Source organism: Dermacentor silvarum, chromosome 10, assembly GCF_013339745.2.
Source record: "Dermacentor silvarum isolate Dsil-2018 chromosome 10, BIME_Dsil_1.4, whole genome shotgun sequence".
Taxonomy (NCBI): domain Eukaryota; kingdom Metazoa; phylum Arthropoda; class Arachnida; order Ixodida; family Ixodidae; genus Dermacentor; species Dermacentor silvarum.
In genome coordinates, this window is record NC_051163.1 from 142,147,567 (window position 1) to 142,165,392 (window position 17,826).

A 17,826-nucleotide genomic window follows, 5' to 3' on the forward strand; every position below is an offset into this window, starting at 1 on the left:
TACACAGTGTCTTTGGATGCGGGAGGCATGTGTTGAAAACAGCTCGTACGCTCTAGGGGAATAAAAATGCAAAGCCAGTGCGAATGGCCTGAGCTCTGGCGAGTAAGCGGGTGACATTGCTGGCACCAGACTAATGTGGCAGTTGACTCATGAGCAAGTCTTTTTTTGCCCCACCAAGACTCCAATATGGCGACATCCTCATTTCCTAGAATGCGATTGTCAGATAAATCTTCTATGACATCTTCGAGATGAGCAACCTGTTGAAAAATCCGTTGATTGGATTGTCGTAGAGTCTTCATCTTCTTCTTGGTGGCAGTTTGTAATTGTGTAACGCCATACTTCATGCCTCAGAAAGGCCTTTTCAGGCGTGTCTTCTGCTGGCTGTGGCTGCAAAATATCATGCGCTGTAACAGATCCATGAGCGACCACCATGACACAAAGCACGTATACGCAGAACGAAGTACTTAATTGTTGTGGCATACTCTTGTGCAAGCTATGAAGAATATAATGCTTAATTTTAGGTCATTACCTTGCTCACGACGGTTTCCGTTCACATTTTTGTTAACTTAAAAACTGTGGGGGCATAAAACTGCCATCCACACGAGCTCGCTAGTGCCACTTAATTTTGTTTGTTTACTTATTTGCTAAATACTGCAGGCCCATCTGGGCCCAGGCAGGAAAGGTGAAAGTACAAAACTAACACAGAAGAGGCCAATGTAGCACAGTTCAATGAGAGATGTTTCACAGAAGCCTTTTAGTTTGAGTAGGCCAAATATACTGAGCTCATATATCACGGCTCATTGTGGCTGATCGAACAAATAAAGAGCATAGAAAATTGTGAAAAACCTGTTGGTCTTCTAGTTATTGTCTCATTTGAATGGAAAAGAGAAATTGAAAAATGATTATTGGCCACTAATTGGTGTTTAATGCAAACCCTGAGGAAACTCATACCGCTGCGGACGAATATGAATGTTTCAGTATTTAATTAGATGGTTGTCATGATCATAAATGTTAGTGTCCACGTGCAGTTCACTGAGTGACATTTATTATGCTTCAGCTATTAATCAGTTGCCACAAAAATATATGCTACTTCACATGCAGTTACCTAAGGAAACAAGTATGTAAAAATTGTAGTGGTCGAGTATTATCCTCACCATAGTATGCTTGTGTGTAGGCAGTGCTGAAGAAGCTTCACCTTTGAGCGTCCTGGAGGGCCTTGGACTGGGAGACTGGACAAAATACACCAAGTGCAATGAGGAGGGACTGCCCACTGCAACATAACTTCAAATTGCTGACCGTGCAAGTGAAACACCAGATGCACAGTTGAAGCTAAAACCCAGGACTAATAGCGACACAAGTGGCTTCATTTAAAATTTAAGCACCATAATGACCAGCAAGCAGGACATTGTTAGGGAGATCAGTGGCTGTGGCTATATGCTGTATTTTTTATCTACTGTCCCAAAAAATGTTCATAAATCTTACCAGCACAGTTGGCATGTTATAAGTTTTATTACTGTAGTAAATGTTGGAGCCTACCAAGGGCGTTAATTATGCGTGTAATGAGAGTACATGGCTAAAGTATAATTCAGAGGAGTGTGTTTTCGTTATTCCAACTTTACTGAAAAAAGTAGTTTTTCATCTTACATAGCACTGCTTTGCTGCACTTTGTTTTATTTTCCTTATCTTGCACTTATCCTAGATTGACTAAAATATTTATTTATAGATACTGCGATCTGAAATCAGATCATAGCAGGGTGGGTATACATAGAAATATGCAAGCATGCAAACACATACAAAATTCATCAAATATGCAGGCATTTTTCAAACACTGGCGAAGAATACATAAAAAAATACAAGCGAATATACAAGCAAATAACTCACATAAATTCATAACATTTGCAAGGATTTTTCAAACATTGATAAGGAATTCTGCGTAACAATCTCAGAATTAAGATTATTCCAGTCTGTTATTGTCCTAGGAAAAAAAGAGTATTTGAAAACGTTATTCCGTGCGTTCAAGGGGGTTATTGATGAAGCGTGCCTTCGTCTTGTGTTATAGCCTATTGAGTAAGTGAAGAACTTGGAAGTGTTAATGTTATAATGGCCGTTTACAAGTTGAAAGAGGAACTTTAATCGACAGATACGGTTACGCACAGTCACCGGGGGTAATCCACTGCGTCTTACGAGCTCACTAACAGACGCACGGCCGTATGAATTAAAAACAAACCTAACGACCTTATGCTGTACACGTTCCAGTTTTTAAATATTGGTTAAAGTGAATGGGTCCCAAATAATTACGGCATATCCCAACAACGGAGGAATGTAGGAATTGTACGCCAATAAACGAACACTAGACGTAGATGATTTTAGTGAACGCCTAAAGAAAAACAGTTTACGCAAAGAATTTGCAATAACAGTATTTATGTGCTTCGTCCAGGAAAGCTCATTGGTTATCCATAGCCCCAAATATTGGTACTTTGTTACCTCTAATAGAGATATGTTGTCAACACTATATACAAATTGAAGAGGTTTTTTCTTATGTGTGATTCTCATAAAAACAGTTTTTTTTCAAAATAATAGACATTTGCCAGTGTTCGCACCAAGCAATCACCTTTGCCAGGTCATTATTTAGACGCACCTGATCATCAACAGAAGATATCTTTTTTTATTTATTTAGAAAATACTGCAGGCCTTATAGGGGCCCTTGCAGGAGGTGCAGAAGTACAGGGAAAAAACAAGGAAAATGCAAGAATACGTGAGTAGCAAAACAAAAATAACAACAATTAATTACAATGGAATGAATGCAGGAAAATAAAAAATAACAATTTCAGAAACACCGCACCAAAAGAAGATAAACAAAAAGCAAACATTTTTCAACTGTCGCATGTTCAGCTGTGAACACATTCAATGCTTTCAGGGTTACTAAGAAGCGATATGGGCAAGTTATTCCATTCGGATATAGTGCGAGGAAACAAGGAATATATAAAGGTGTTGGTCCTGTCAAAATACGGAATTAATGACTTGGCATGCCGGTGCCTTGTAAATCGCCCTGCTAGCGGTTGTATGTATTGTTGCGGATTAAGAGATAGCTGATTATTCTGAAGCAGATAGACGAACTTAATCCTTTGAATTTTCCTTCGCAATTTTAGTGTTTGTATATTGTTCATTTGCATTAAGTTTGAGGGAGAGTCAGTTGGACGGTATTTAGAAAATATAAAGCGTACAGCTTTTCGCTGAATTTTTTCTAATGCATCGATGTTGCGTTTCGTGTACGGTTCCCAAACAATTGCCGCATATTCTAGTGTAGGCTTTATAATACAGTTGTAAGCCAACAGCTTGGTTTCCGGAGGTGCCATTTTTAATTTATGCCTGAGCAGACCAAGTTTTCTTAAAGCTGAAGCACATGTAGTAGAGATATGCTTGTTCCAGGAAAGATCATGCGTTATGATAACCCCCAGGTACCTATATTCCTCGACTTCGGATAAGGGTTGAGAGGCAAGATCATAAGTAAACGGTAAAGGGTGCGTTTTTTAGTAATTTTCATAGAAACTTTTATTAGTGTTGAGCTCCATGTTCCACTGCTGCCACGAATAATGAATGCGCTGAAGGGTAGAATTTAAGAGGACTTGGTCTTCGTGGCATTTAATTTCATTAAATAAAACACAATCATCAGCAAACAATCTTAATTGAACGGGGTGAGCGATTACTTCTACAATATCATTAATATATATATATATATATTATATATATATTCATACAAAATACAGTCATCTGCATAAAGTTTCACGGAAACTGAAAGTTCTGCTACAAGGTCATTAATAAATAATAGGAAAAAAATGGTCCGAAAACAGATCCCTGGGGGACGCCAGACGCAACCTCCGCATTGTTAGAAGTATTGTTTAAGGTGACGAATTGGTGTCTGTTAGTAAGGTAGGCTCCGATCCAAGTAAGTAACTGGTCATTTTTTATATAATACCCTAATTTATGCATTATTTGTTATGTGACACCTTGTAAAATGCTTTGCGAAAATCCATGAACACAATATCTGTTTGCTCCCCTTCATTAATCGCCTGAGCGAGATCGTGCACAGTCTCAACTAATTTAGTACATGTACAAAACCTATGTCTGCAACCATGTTGGACATCTGTAAGTACCTTGTGCTCTTCTAAGAAACCTATCAAATGTTTATGAATTATATGCTCTAAAATTTTGCATGATGTAGATGTAAGAGATGCTGGCCGGTAATTCTCCATGTGTGTTTTTTTCCGGATTTATGCAAAGGTTTGATTTCGGCCGTCCTCCAACCATCTGGTAGGGAACCATCGCGTAATGATCTGGTGAATATGTCATACAGGTACTTAGCACACCATTCTGCATAACGCTTTAAAAACGCATTTGGTATATTATCTGGTCCTGGTGACTTTTTAGTATCAACGTTCAAGAGCAAATTAAAAACACCGCTCTAAGAAATAACAACCTCAGATATAGCAGGAAGCGATATAGAAAAGTTGGGAAGGCAACCATTATCTTTGGTAAATACCGACTGGAAGAATTTGTTAAAAGCAGAACAAATGACAATCTCATCACTTACACATTTGCCGTATATCATGAAACCACTGGTGGAAGAAGATTTAGGTGTGATTTGGCGCCAGAATCTCTCAGGAGATGTTTTAATAAATGAAGGCAAAATCGTTCCGTAATATTTTTCTTTGTCGCAAATTATTTTCTGTTTTAGTTGTTCAGAAGTGTCATCCACAATAGATTTTAAAGTTACATTTGTTCTTGATTTTGTTTTTAACCTTTTAAGCCTTCGCTGTAAGCGTAACGTCTCACGAGAAATCCATGGGTTACGGTGCACAGAGGGTTTTGCAATTTTGGGAACAAAACGGTGAATACATTCAGAGACAATTTCGCTAAAGGAAAGCCATAACTCATTTATATTACAAGTGCTGTTTCTGAAGTCATCGAAGTAGAATGCAAGCATATCTAGAATAGATTCATCATCAGCACGAGAAAAATTTGGAAACAAGTGAACACAGTTTAGGCGATCAGGGTAGACATTTTACAAGCTCAACAGGACAGCTTTGTGATCAGAAATCCCATTTGTGACTTCACAGGTTATCGCATTTCGGATAGTAACACTAACAAAAAATAAGTCTAGAATTGAGCCTACGGCTCCTTGTACTCTCGTGAAATTATTTACCATTTGCAGCAAGTCAAACGTGAATAAAATATCAAAGATTGTGTTATCAACACTGTGGGAAGAATAGAATGAAAAGGTGTGCCAATCGATGTTTGGTAAATTAAAGTCCCCTGCAAGTAGTATTCTGTCATCCGATTTTACATGGCAGTGCATATATTCCCTCAAGTTTTCAAGTACCGCAGCAGAAGAGTTTAAAGGCCTATATAAAACGCCAAGGATGAAGCGGACCTTGTTGATGAATGCTTTGCAAAAGACAGCTTCAAAAGCTTGCGCATCGGGCATTCTAAAAAGTTGTATTGCCGATTTATACAAAATGGCCACTCCTCCACCTCTTCTGTCGCGGTCACCCCGAAAGACATTATAGCCCTTAGGAACAAATTCACTGTCAAATACTTCACTACTCAACCACGTCTCCGTAAGCATGGCAACGTCTGCGTCATGCGAGAAAAGCATGCCCTCAAGTTTTGCAGCTTTATTGACGACGCTTCGACAATTTACGTTGAGGATTTTGAATGCCGGACTGGTCTCATTCTGGTGTCATTTATAGTGAGGTTATGATGTAGCATATATGGCTTTCATTCATTAGCACTTGCTTTTGCCAGTGTTAACAATGAAATTTGAACGCAGTATGCTTGTCACCTGTGTCATCAAGGGCTCTAATGTAGCCGATGATAGGTTGAACAGTTCTATCTTTCTCTTCATTCTGAGCATTACTAATAGATCTTTTAAATCTGTCAAAAACATCTTACAAAAAGCTGTATGACAATCTCATATGCATTTTTGAAACTGCAATAATTACTTTAAAGGTGAAATTCAAAATATATATTACAGGGAAACACCATATTTTTGCAAAGCAGATCAGAACATGAATGAACCAAGACACACATGTGAGAAAATGTCTTAAGCAAGCTCAGTGATCATTACGACAATCAAACATAGCAGGACATGTTGGATTTCGGTAGGCTCATCAGCGATGTCTGAATCAATCAAGGATGCGCTAGAAGATGTAGCAGTACCCTCTGCTAGCACATCAGACAAGCCCTCAGAGATGTCCATATCCATTGTGGCTTGAGAGAGACCTGCCTGAATATAAGAAAAGCATATTTCACTTCAGGAATGCTGGGGGACATCTACCACAGTCATGAAAAAGGTATGATCAAACTGGAAACATGCATTATGCCTGCATACAGCTGTGCATCAACTTACTGGCTCAACTTGATGCTGTTATGTTCCCGTGGATGTAGCGGCTTCACTTTAAGGTGGACTCATTGCTGTGGCATTGTCCTTTGCACGCGTCTGCAGTTAAAGAATAACCCACCAGATATTTTTAAGGTCCAACAATAACATTTGCTGTGGAATGAATTTACACAACCTTTGCAGAGTCATGCAAAAGGCCTCGCATGCTCTGTGCATGCTTTCCCTACACACTAGAGCACTGCACGGGCCGATTTTTTCAGCCCGGGCCCGGCCCGGGCCCGTTTTTACGTTGGGCGGCCCGCCCGAGCCCGATCAAAACTTTTATGGCGAGACCCGGGCCCGGCCCGGGCCCGAAAATAATCTACGTTACCCGCCCGGCCCGGCCCGACACCCCTTTACCTTAGGCCCGAGCCCGGCCCGAGCCCGACTCGAAACCGGCCCGAACCCGGCCCGAGACCGAAAAATAATGTTTTTTCAGAGTTGAGACACCCGAGAATAACTCGCTGCACGTTACATGCACACCACCAGAAAGCCCGAGCCCAGCCCGGGCCCGCGTCAAAAAACCCGAGCCCGGCCCGGGCCCGAGTCAAAAAGCACACGCCGAGCCCGAACCCGGCCCGAGCCCGTGAAAAAACTGGGCTACCCGGCCCGGCCCGGCCCACGGGCCGGGCCGGGCTCGGGCTTTCGGGTAAGCCCGAGCCCGTGCAGTGCTCTACTACACACCGCATCCCCTTCTGTAGAAAGCTATGTTTGATCTAAGTGTGCTTGTAAAATACACGTACAACTAACTGAATCTCGGGGAAAATGGAGCTGTAGTAACTTCGCAGTGCATGTTTCACACAAAAATATCATAGATATAGCTGTAACATATACACAATGGAATGTAATGCTCCCTCTGTAATGCCTCCAGGGTACTTCTAATAAATCAATGAAAATGATGTTCAGTCCTGTAATTTAAAGTAAAATTGCGTTATTTAATCTCAACTGTCATTTACCTGTTGTTTAAAATGTGTCAACCAGCATCATATCTTCTGCAAAAAAAAAAAGAAAATGATATTTAGCCTCAACATGGGGAGTGATTGAACTTTGCAACATGATGTTTGAACTTTGCACTCACAAGCCGAGTTACTACGAGCGGAATATTCTCTACAAAATTATTGTTCTTGGCGACTATTGCAAAACTTGGTATGTTATGTGAAGACTAATATTTCATGGTTTCTTCAATTAAGTAGTTTTATTGCAACTTTGATTGTTTTCAGCCACAAGAAATACATACAAAATTCAGTCAATATTAATTTTTATAGCAGGAAATGTAATTCTTCGACAATAAATAGCTTCACATTCATAGCTTCACATTCACGCTAGCTGATTAAAGTACTTTAAGGAGAAATAAATGTTTAACACTTAGTAGGAATTATGACAAAGTTGGAAAAAATATGGCTTGAATAGTATGGCACCACTAGCTATTTCGTCAGTTATAATTCACACGAGCACGTAGTCACTAACGATCGCGAATATTGCAGTTCCATTTTCATAAATAAAAGAAACGTTCATTGTGCTTACCTACGGAAGGACAGACCATCGCGCCGATTTTCTGTTCGATTAGGGCATCCTGGCACACAACACTTCATCACGCAGGTGCGCCTACTGCTGACGGGAGTTCTCGTCGGTCTGCTAAGAGGCCGAAGACTTTGAGCAGAGCAACAGTGTCGACTGCGCTATCTTAACTAGGGGCCGGCACGGCCCTAAATATGTTCGGAGTCTCCGGCTCGCCAGTCCATCCTTGGGCACAAGACGGGACGAATTTTTTTGCTGTAGTGAAACAGTCGCTTCGGACCCTGTACGCTCGCTTAATCGCCTGCACATTTTTGCGGGGGCGAAATGCATCATTGTTTCCCAGAAGACGTCGTCAAACGCAACGAGTCGTCGTCGGAAGGGCGGCTTGGTTGCCTTCACACGTTTGCAGGGCGAAAGGTTCCCTCGTTTCCCTGAAACCACACCGAAATGCAACTAGTCGTCCTTGAGGTGGTCCTCCCGGGTTGTGAGGCGCAATGCCGGTTAACCGACGCCATCGTTCGCAACAGCTTTGGCGCCTGTCTGCTAAGTAAGCGGCGAGACTCAACTGCTTCACACACTCGAATTCCTTCACTAACCTCGGCGCGCGTTGGCCACGCCGAGTATGTGCGCATATTCCGAAACCCCCGCAGCAGACCAAACGGAAGCCACCGAAGCGAGCACACTAAACAGTTTTACACCCTTAAGGGTGTTAAAATGGGTGTTTTTAACATTTACACCCCCATGCACACTCTTTTAGGACCCATTTTGTTAAAAACACCCTATCATAAGGGTGTAACCACACATAAGGTGTGAATTTGCTCAAAGAAGGGTGTTAAATCGACCTTTGAAGTGTGTTAAAGGGACACTAAAGATAAACATGAAGTTCAGCTGGAATAAAAGAGGGACCTTCAGGAATGCCTGCAGTTTTTGTTGTGTGCAAAAATATGAGTTATTCATCAATACTTCTTTTTGGGCGAGTTGGTACATCTTGAAACTTTGGGTAACAGCGCAAACAGACGACCACAAGAAGGGAGACACGGACACACAGGCGCTGTGTGTCCGTGTCTCCCTTCTTGTGGTCGTCTGTTTGCGCTGTTACCCAGTTTCAATATGAGTTATTAGCGGAGAAATTCGTAAACAAAGACCAAATATCTGTTCCTCAATTTCTCTCACCCCAGATTTGGCGCTGAGGCAGTGTCGTCACAGATTGCATTGCTCTCAGCGAATCAGAATGCGCCATGATACGTCGCCACTTGCGTAAACGGCCGAGGCGCTGGATGCATCATGGCTGCATGCATGGGCGCTGCGTTTGCGTTCGCCGCGATGGATACCGTTGCTGCCTCTGAACCTTGCAACGAAGAGCTTGCCAGGGAAGCAGGACTGCATTTCGGCGATATTCGGTGAAACGGAGCGCGGAACGATCCTCCGTGCTCGAACGGTAGGTGTTTCCGCGTGCGATGGCGGTGAGCCCCCGGCCGCGCCGCCGAACTTCGTTTTCGTCGATGGAAGGCGAAGCGTGCGGTCCGTCATGCGACGGTGTTCCCGACAGAACAAGCGTAGAAAGTTGCGCACGTACTCGGTATAGTTATTTCGTGGCTTTATATAATGACATTCAGCACTCACCGAGCCGCCAGTTCGCTGCTGCAGAGGCACCGGTAGGGGGTTTGATGAAGGCCGCATTGAGCGAACAGCTGCTTGAGAGAGAACTGGCTTCTGGGGCACGCCAAGATACTTTCCGAGGGCAAGATTATACACATAATCCAAGGGCGAGAAATGCAGAGAGCACACCATGAGTTTCTCTGGCTCTTTTGCCGTTTTATCATCGGCAGAGCACTGAGCCATTGCGAAGGCCGGGGAGCCGGGGCTCTCCGCGCGACACCACATGAAAGGACACAATCGAGTCAACACTGCCACTGCCCCTGAACAAGCACCTTGGGCCATTTATACAGCCCTCAACACTACACACACGAGGCATTTTCTGGCTGTTTCCCGCGAAGTCAACGTTTTTCGAGCCACGCAACACGCAACCACACACCGTAAAGCGGAACAGGCGCTCGCGACGATGCATTGATCAAAAACGAAACTACGAAACTATCACGGCCGCATGTATCGCCATGCCATTTTTTCTTATTTTATTTTGTGCTAAACTTGTACTTCCTCGCTTGAAACGGTTTAAAAAGTTGGCAAATGCTGTTTATGTACGTTTAAGGTGTATTTCATTTTGCGTTTTATTAACAGCGATAAATCGCTCTCCACCAATCGCGACCGACCTGCATTTGTAATCTCCGACGTCACGAATGTGTAGTGCGGGAATTTTGAAGGGGCGTCAGCACATATCCTTCAGTTTTTCGCTATTTTCTCGCTTATTAAACATCTGTTTGCAGTAAGAATGGTATGGCTGTGATCGTGAAAGCATAATCTAACATTTAAGCTCAACTTCCGGTTTCTCTTTAGTGTCCCTTTAAATTGACGTCTGAAGGGTGTTGAACACAAGGATGCATGCATGAATCTGGCCACAAGAACGCGTATACGTCCTCGCAATGAGCCATGTGTCTATGTATAGCATTTTTTCTAAGGTACTGATATTACTGGTATGACGGGCACTCCAAAACGTATTACATTGAAAAGTACACACATTCACTTGCAATTTCATGAAAAATCATTAGATTTAGTGCTCACTGTGATACTACAGCGCAATTAGACACTTTTAATATAAACTTCAGTAGTTGAATGAAAACGCGCAAGCAACTTGCAAAAGTTTGCAGGAATTAGCGGTGCCCTTAACAGCCCAACAAAAACTGGCGAACCCCGGTGAGATGTCTTTTTAAACGATTCGAGGTAGTAATGAGACACGCAGGCAAGAAAATTAGGCTAATTCACTTGTCTACCAACGAACTCAGACGATCCTGCTTAATTAATTGAAGCCCATAATTGATATAGTTCATAAACGGTAAAAGAGAAAAAAGAAAGGTTAACAGGAGCACTTTTCACCTGGATGCAATGCTTTTGTATATTCTCCAGGTGGCAAAATGTACATTTAGGAGAGAGGGTGACCTGCAATCGGAGAGCGTGGGGCAGGGAGCCAATTTGCAGCCATTGTGACTCATGCATGTAGTGGCAACACAGGATGAGAAATAGTGGCACTGCGGTCTAGTAAATAGGTCAGCACTTACATAAACTCCCCACAGTGAGGGGAAACGTAGGATATATTATACAATAAAGATGGTGCTTTTAGGAGACAGCAGGAAATTTAGGCTCTAGTTGAGCAGCTACAATATGAACGACCACCTAAATTGTAGGAAGCCAACATAAACTCAGTAGAAGGACGTACGTCACTGTTCGGAGCACGAAGTAGAAATGCGGACCATCAGGAATGATTGTAAGTATAAATAAGGGAATAGTACTTGTCACCGTATTGCCGAGATAACACATTGGAACAAGGGCAAAAAATAGTTGACAGGATGTTCTATATTTTCCAGGGAAATGTGCTGAAACACCGATTCTTACTCAATCAGTAAATAAATATACAACAATAAATAAAAATAATTAAGTATACAGAAAAGGCCTTATAGACTGCAGTGGAGAGTTTGACATTGTTGGGCTAGATGAAAGTACTGCTTTGCTACTGTAATGCAGGGCAGGTGAGAATGCAGTTGGGGGTTTCTTCATTTTCGGCTGTAGTGCACTCTGTTTGTACAATAGTGCTCTTCGTCTCGTAGTGTATAAATGTTGCGTTAAAAACAATTATTTTCTCATGCCTTGAGCATAGCAGTCTTATTGTGTCAGCTCCCATGAAGTCTTCTGCTGCAGGCTTCTGAAGTGTAATGCACAACTACATTGCAGAGTTTATATTGTGAGTTTTATATTGCGGTCACATCCATGCTCTTGGAGAAATGCCCATTGTACTGTATAGTGAAAAGGCTACTGTATGTTAATTTTTGCTTCTATGCCATTTTGTATTCACGATGACTTAGTGATCATGGTTTCTAAATTTGAAAACTGGAAATTTTGCCTACGTTTCATTTGTCATGCCCAATTAAGCTGTGCCTTGTGTTCGGTCACAATAATTAGGAGTGTTGTTTTGAGAAGCTTGTTGCCTTATCGAATTCCCCGTAGTGTATAGGATGGTAATGAAATGTAGTCAACTCTCATGATTCTGTTCTTACTTTGCTAATGCAGGAAGCAGGATTCCAGCACTGCCATCTGCTGCACTTATGGTCAAGATGCTCAGACAACGGAGTCCCTGTTCCTTGTGGTTAACCGTGAACAGTATTCTCGCTTTTATGAAAGCTAAAGGTGATTTCCTGCATAAATTACAATTTTGCAGCTCAAATGTATACACTTTATTCTAGTTTGAATCAACTAATATATGTTGTATAATACTTTTACACTGTTTGATACAATCATTTCTTGTTGGAGAATATTAAGCGTGATGTTTAACATTTATTTATGCATGACTGGCGGATGCATGATGACCTGTGTTTAAAAAAATGTGAACTCACGCATTTGAAGCTTCAATAAGTAACCAGAGTATGGCTGATTTATTAGACATTATTTGCTCATTTATGTACTCATGTGCTACAAGCCCAAATCTTCCATTATCGCACCAAGTACAAAAAATGTCACAGTTTCGCCCTAAGGGCGAAGCAATGAATGCGATAGCAACACAGCAATGTCATACGAAGTAAGGTGAGCGGCTTTGGTAACAGTATGAATTGTAGTAAACATGAGCTGATTAAGTAAGCAGGTGTGCTGCGGCGTAAGTAGACCGACATGAAGAGAGACTCGATGACCACGAGAAGGCGCGTGTGAAACGGTGGTGTTGATGAAAAGCGCTTCCCGTGGGCAGCGCGCGTGCGAAGGGACACACCTGTAGCGCTGCACTGCCGATCCGGGCAGCATTACATGTGTAGCGTGCGTTGGAAAATGTGACCCGACTATTACTAACTGAATGAACAAGCGTGGTGTGAGCGCGCACAAACAAACATGAAGAGATCACACTGAATGACTGCAGACAACGACTGTCAAAACGCTGGCAGCAAGCATACGCCGCTGCGGGCGAAGGTACGTGCGGTCTATCGCTTCAACAGGAACTGAGCCGCGAATGCACGGCTCATAAAGGTCAGAGCCGTGTGGAGATAAGAGACGGTGCGGCGAGCGACGAGCGCGGTTGTTGGCAGAAGAAAAGTGCGCCCCCCCCCCCCCCCCCCCCCGCTTCCTCTGGCGCTGGCTTCCCGCTTCCTTGCTTGCGCGCGGGAGAGATAAGAGACCGTGCGGCCGAGCGACGAGCGCGGTTGTTGGCACAGTAGAAGTGCCCCCCCCCCCCCCCCGCTCCCTCCGGCGCTGGCTTCCCGCTTCGTTGCTTGCGCGTGGGGGATTGAGTGCGTTCGCTCTCCGTGATAGCGTGCGTCCCAGCACGCTTGCGCTCGGGCATACGGCGCGCGGTGAAGATTTTATCTATACGGAACCTCACGGCGACGGCGACGCCGACGGCAGAAATCCGGTTGAAGTGTCCATATAATTGCTATCGCAATAATAATTTAGAAATTGGAATTGTATAATAACTTCATCCGCATGTGGCCATTAGAGTACCTTAATGAACAGTGGATTGTTTTTATAAGGCCCCCATTGATACGGCACTTCGCACCTAACAGTAATAAATGTAGCATATTTAGGATTTTTTCTTGCAGTAGAAAAAAAGCATTTTCAAGCAACATATTTTATAACAGACCATGCAGTGCCTTCGCATTACAAAATTTAAGGAAACCAGAATGGTAATTGGAAAATCTGCAACGCAGCATGTTTAGCTCAGAGAACTCTATTTACATTTGAAAAAAAAATTATTTAGGCGGGAGAAAAATTTTCTTGCTCAAGTAACCTTGTTGAGGAGACCCGTCGTGTTCGCTCAGTGGCTATGGTGTTTCGCTGCTGAGCACGAGGTCGCGGGGTCGAATCCCGGCCACGGCGGCCGCATTTCGATGGGAGCGAAATGCGAAAACACCGGCCCGTGTACTTAGATTTAGGTGCACGTTAAAGAACCCCATGTGGTCCAAATTTCTGGAGACCCCCACTACGGCGTGCCTCATAATCAGATCGTGGTTTTGGCACGTAAAACCCCATAATTTAACTTAATTTAATTTTGTTGAGGAGCGAAAATTCATCTTGATGCTCCTGGATCAAACCTTATTTAAAGCAAGTTCGTGTGTGAAACATACAGTGTTTCAGTATGTCAAAAATGTGGGCCAGTCAAGCTTTATATCGACTTTCCAAATCAGATTTTTACAATGATTTGCCATGACATTGGTGTACAAAATAACAGGTGTGTTTCTTGTGTGCTTGCTCTGCATTTCATGTATTCCCTAATTGACCTTTGCAAACCAAAACTAGAATTTTTGTACCTGAAATTTAATATTGAAGTGTTACCATATATGCAAGTTGTTTCAGTTAACTTAAGCTAAACGTGAAATATATGCAAATGCTACGCAGCTGGACAGAACCAAGGTAATGTTGTTTGTCGTCGCTTGGAGATACTCAGAATATTTTTTGTATTCCGCCTAATTAGATAATTACAGACAGACAGACAGACAGTTTATTTCGCATTGTTTTTACAAAAACAAAATGCCAGGACTGGAGCAAAAAGCTGCTTACCAGCAGCTTGACAAGGGCTCCGGCCCTGTTTGTATTTGGCAAAAAACGAAAAAAAGACACACAAGATATACATGACATATACATCGTATTTGACATTATAATAACTAAAAAATGTCACAGTTCCGCCCTAAGGGCGAAGCAATGAAAGCGATAGCAACACAGCAATGTCATACGAAGTAAGGTGAGCGGCTTTGGTAGCAATATGAATTGTAGTAAACATGAGCTGATTAAGTAAGCAGGTGGCTGCGGCGTAAGTAGACCGACATGAAGAGAGACTCGATGACCACGAGAAGGCGCGGGTGAAACGGTGGTGTTGATGAGAAGTGCTTCCCGTGGACAGCGAGTGTGAAGGGACACACCTGTAGCTCTGCACTGCCGATCCGGGCAGCATTGCATGTGTAGCGTGCGTTGGAAAATGTGGCCCGACTATTACTAACTGAATGAACAAGCGTGGTGTGAGCGCGCACAAAGAAACGTGAATAGATCACACTGAATGACTGCAGACAACGACTGTCAAAACGCTGGCAGCAAGCGCATATATACGCCGCAGCGGCGAAGGTACGTGTGGTCTATCGCTTCAACGGAAACTGAGCGGCGAATGCACGGCGCATAAAGGTCAGAGCCGTGGGGAGATAAGAGACCGTGCGGGCGAGACGAGCGCGGTTGTTGGCAGAGGAGAAGTGCGCCCCCCCCCCCCCCCCCCCCGCTCCCTCCGGCGCTGGCTTCCGGCTTCCTTGCTTGCGCGTGGGAGATTGAGTGCGTTCGCTCTCCGTGATAGCGCGCGTCCCCGCACGCTTCCGCTGGGGCATACGGCGCGCAGCGAAGATTTTATCTATAGGGAACCTCACGGCGACGGCGTGAGGTTCCCTGTTATCAATAACACATTGATAACAATATTACTCCAATCATAATATACATATCACAGTCACATATAAACGTCTTTAACATGTTTCCAACAACAATCTGAAAAAGATTACACTTAATTGTTTATTCAGCTTCTCAATTATTATAATTAGATGAAAAGTGTCAATGAGTAAATTGTAGAGCAACATGAGAAACTCCCAATACAGCTTTCTGTTGCTCAATACGTGCAACATAAAATTGTTTTTCTGATCGTGAAAGAAGCCCGCAAATACACGCAAAATTGTCGTCCGACTGGCCGCTGGAGGCACTCACTGTGTATTCGTGGGTATCGTTCACGCTCGGAAAAACTTTTGTGTTGCACGTATTGAGCAACAGAAAGCTGTATCGGGAGTTTCTCATGTTGCTCTATACAATTTTCAACTTGACACTTGTCATCTAATTATAATAATTGAGAAGTTGAATAAACAATTAAGTCTAATTATCTAATTAGGCGGAATACAAAAAATAGTCTATCTCCAAGCGACGGCAAACATTACCTTGGTTCTGTCCAGCTACGTAGCATTTGCATATTTTTAAAGTTTGTCCCAAGTTAACTGAAACACCCTGTATATAGGACAGATTTGATCAGTTATATTAAAAAAAACATATTTTTGTAGGAAATGTAAATTTTCGTGTGCTTACAGATGTATTTGGTGATTGTACGTTTTAGGTTGTTATATATGTATTATGTAGTTATGTATTCTAGCATGGAATAAATATATTTACTTTCCTTGAAAATGCAGTATCCTATGTCTTGCTTGTCGGTATTACATTTTATGTGGATATGTAAATCGTAATAACCATTGAAGTAGATATACACGCTCAGAAGTTATAGTTTGCAGGTTGCATTTGTGCAGTGAAGACAGGTTTGGCCCTGAATTACTAATATATAATGTGATCTACACGTATAAATGTTGTGTATATGCCTATCGAAGCTTCAAGCTTGGCTATCAGACGCCGTGTTTGGTAGCTGAACTTGAACCTTCTGGCGCACACGAGTTATGCGTGGATCGCTCTATATAGTCGTAATTCAAGGCATGTACAGCTGAGCCTGCCTTCCGTATACTGTAGAAATAGAAGGGTGTACACCCTTTCAACACCTATGAAAATGGGTGTTAATGAGGACTAACACCCTAACACCCTAACACCCTTCATAATTTTTGCTGGACACCCTTCCTCTAGGGTGCTATAATAGCACCCCAACTGTAGGGTGTAGGAAACAGCACCCTTAGGGTGTCCGTCTGGCGACAAACTGATTTACACCCTTGAGGGTGTTCAAATGTTTAGTGTGAGCCGAGTAAAATCTACCGCTTGCCTATCACGTGAGGGCCTATTTCCCATCAACTCATTCCTCTAATTTTTTTATGACTAGGCTTCAAGATTGTCACGTGACGCTCCCTCCTAGTTTTTTTCCTTCCTCCATGCATTTAGCCTTGAGATGAGACGACCAAAGAAGATCGGGACACCCGCTCATCTTGAAGCGCGTCGCGCGGCCAAGCGAGCATTTGCGCGTCGGCGGCGAGCCGATCCGGAATACCGTGGCTAGCAGCACTTATCATTTCCTAGCGAAACTTAGCCAAGCCTAGTAAAACCTAGAAGAAGCTAGGTCGGTCACCAGCTCCGCTGTTTACTCCGGCCTGGCACCACTAGTGCAAGCTGCCCACATTTTTTTCTTTTTGCAGAAGCTGCTGTGGCTGAACGAGCAGTAGCACTTGTGCTCATTTTATTATATATGATGGTTGAAATGTAAAGGATGATAAATGTGCCAGTAGAACAACTCAAAGTGCGCAAATCGTGCTTTTCGTGTTTTTCTTTTTTTCTTTCAATTTCGTTTTTTTTTCACAGCTTATCCCAAGAGAGCGGTAGAGGAAGACAATGTGTGCTCAGGGGGTATTCCGGCACACAGCATCACTTGCTGACATGCCCCGTGCATTTTTGATTCTAGTTAAATAATACACCCTCCCCCTCCCCCTCTCAGAAAAAAAAAGAATAGAAACGAAGCAGCGGCAGCCGTATCTAGAAACCTCGCGCCAAAACCTTGCGCTGTGCATAACGTATACATGGCTTGCACTGACGTGATTTTAGCAGCCATGTTGGTGCACCGACACGATGGTAAGCTGGGTCCGTAATGTCACTTGAAAGCTTTCAATAAGTGTTGCCCGAAAAGCTGGCTCAGGGATCTCGCTCCAGTTGGCCATTTTAATTTACTTGTGTTAGTACAGTGTCAAAGCCCGAAAGCTTAACATAAAAAGAGTGGGCAGTTTTTTCTTTTTATAAAGAAAAAAAGCTTCAAACGTTGCATAATAGGGAGGTAATTC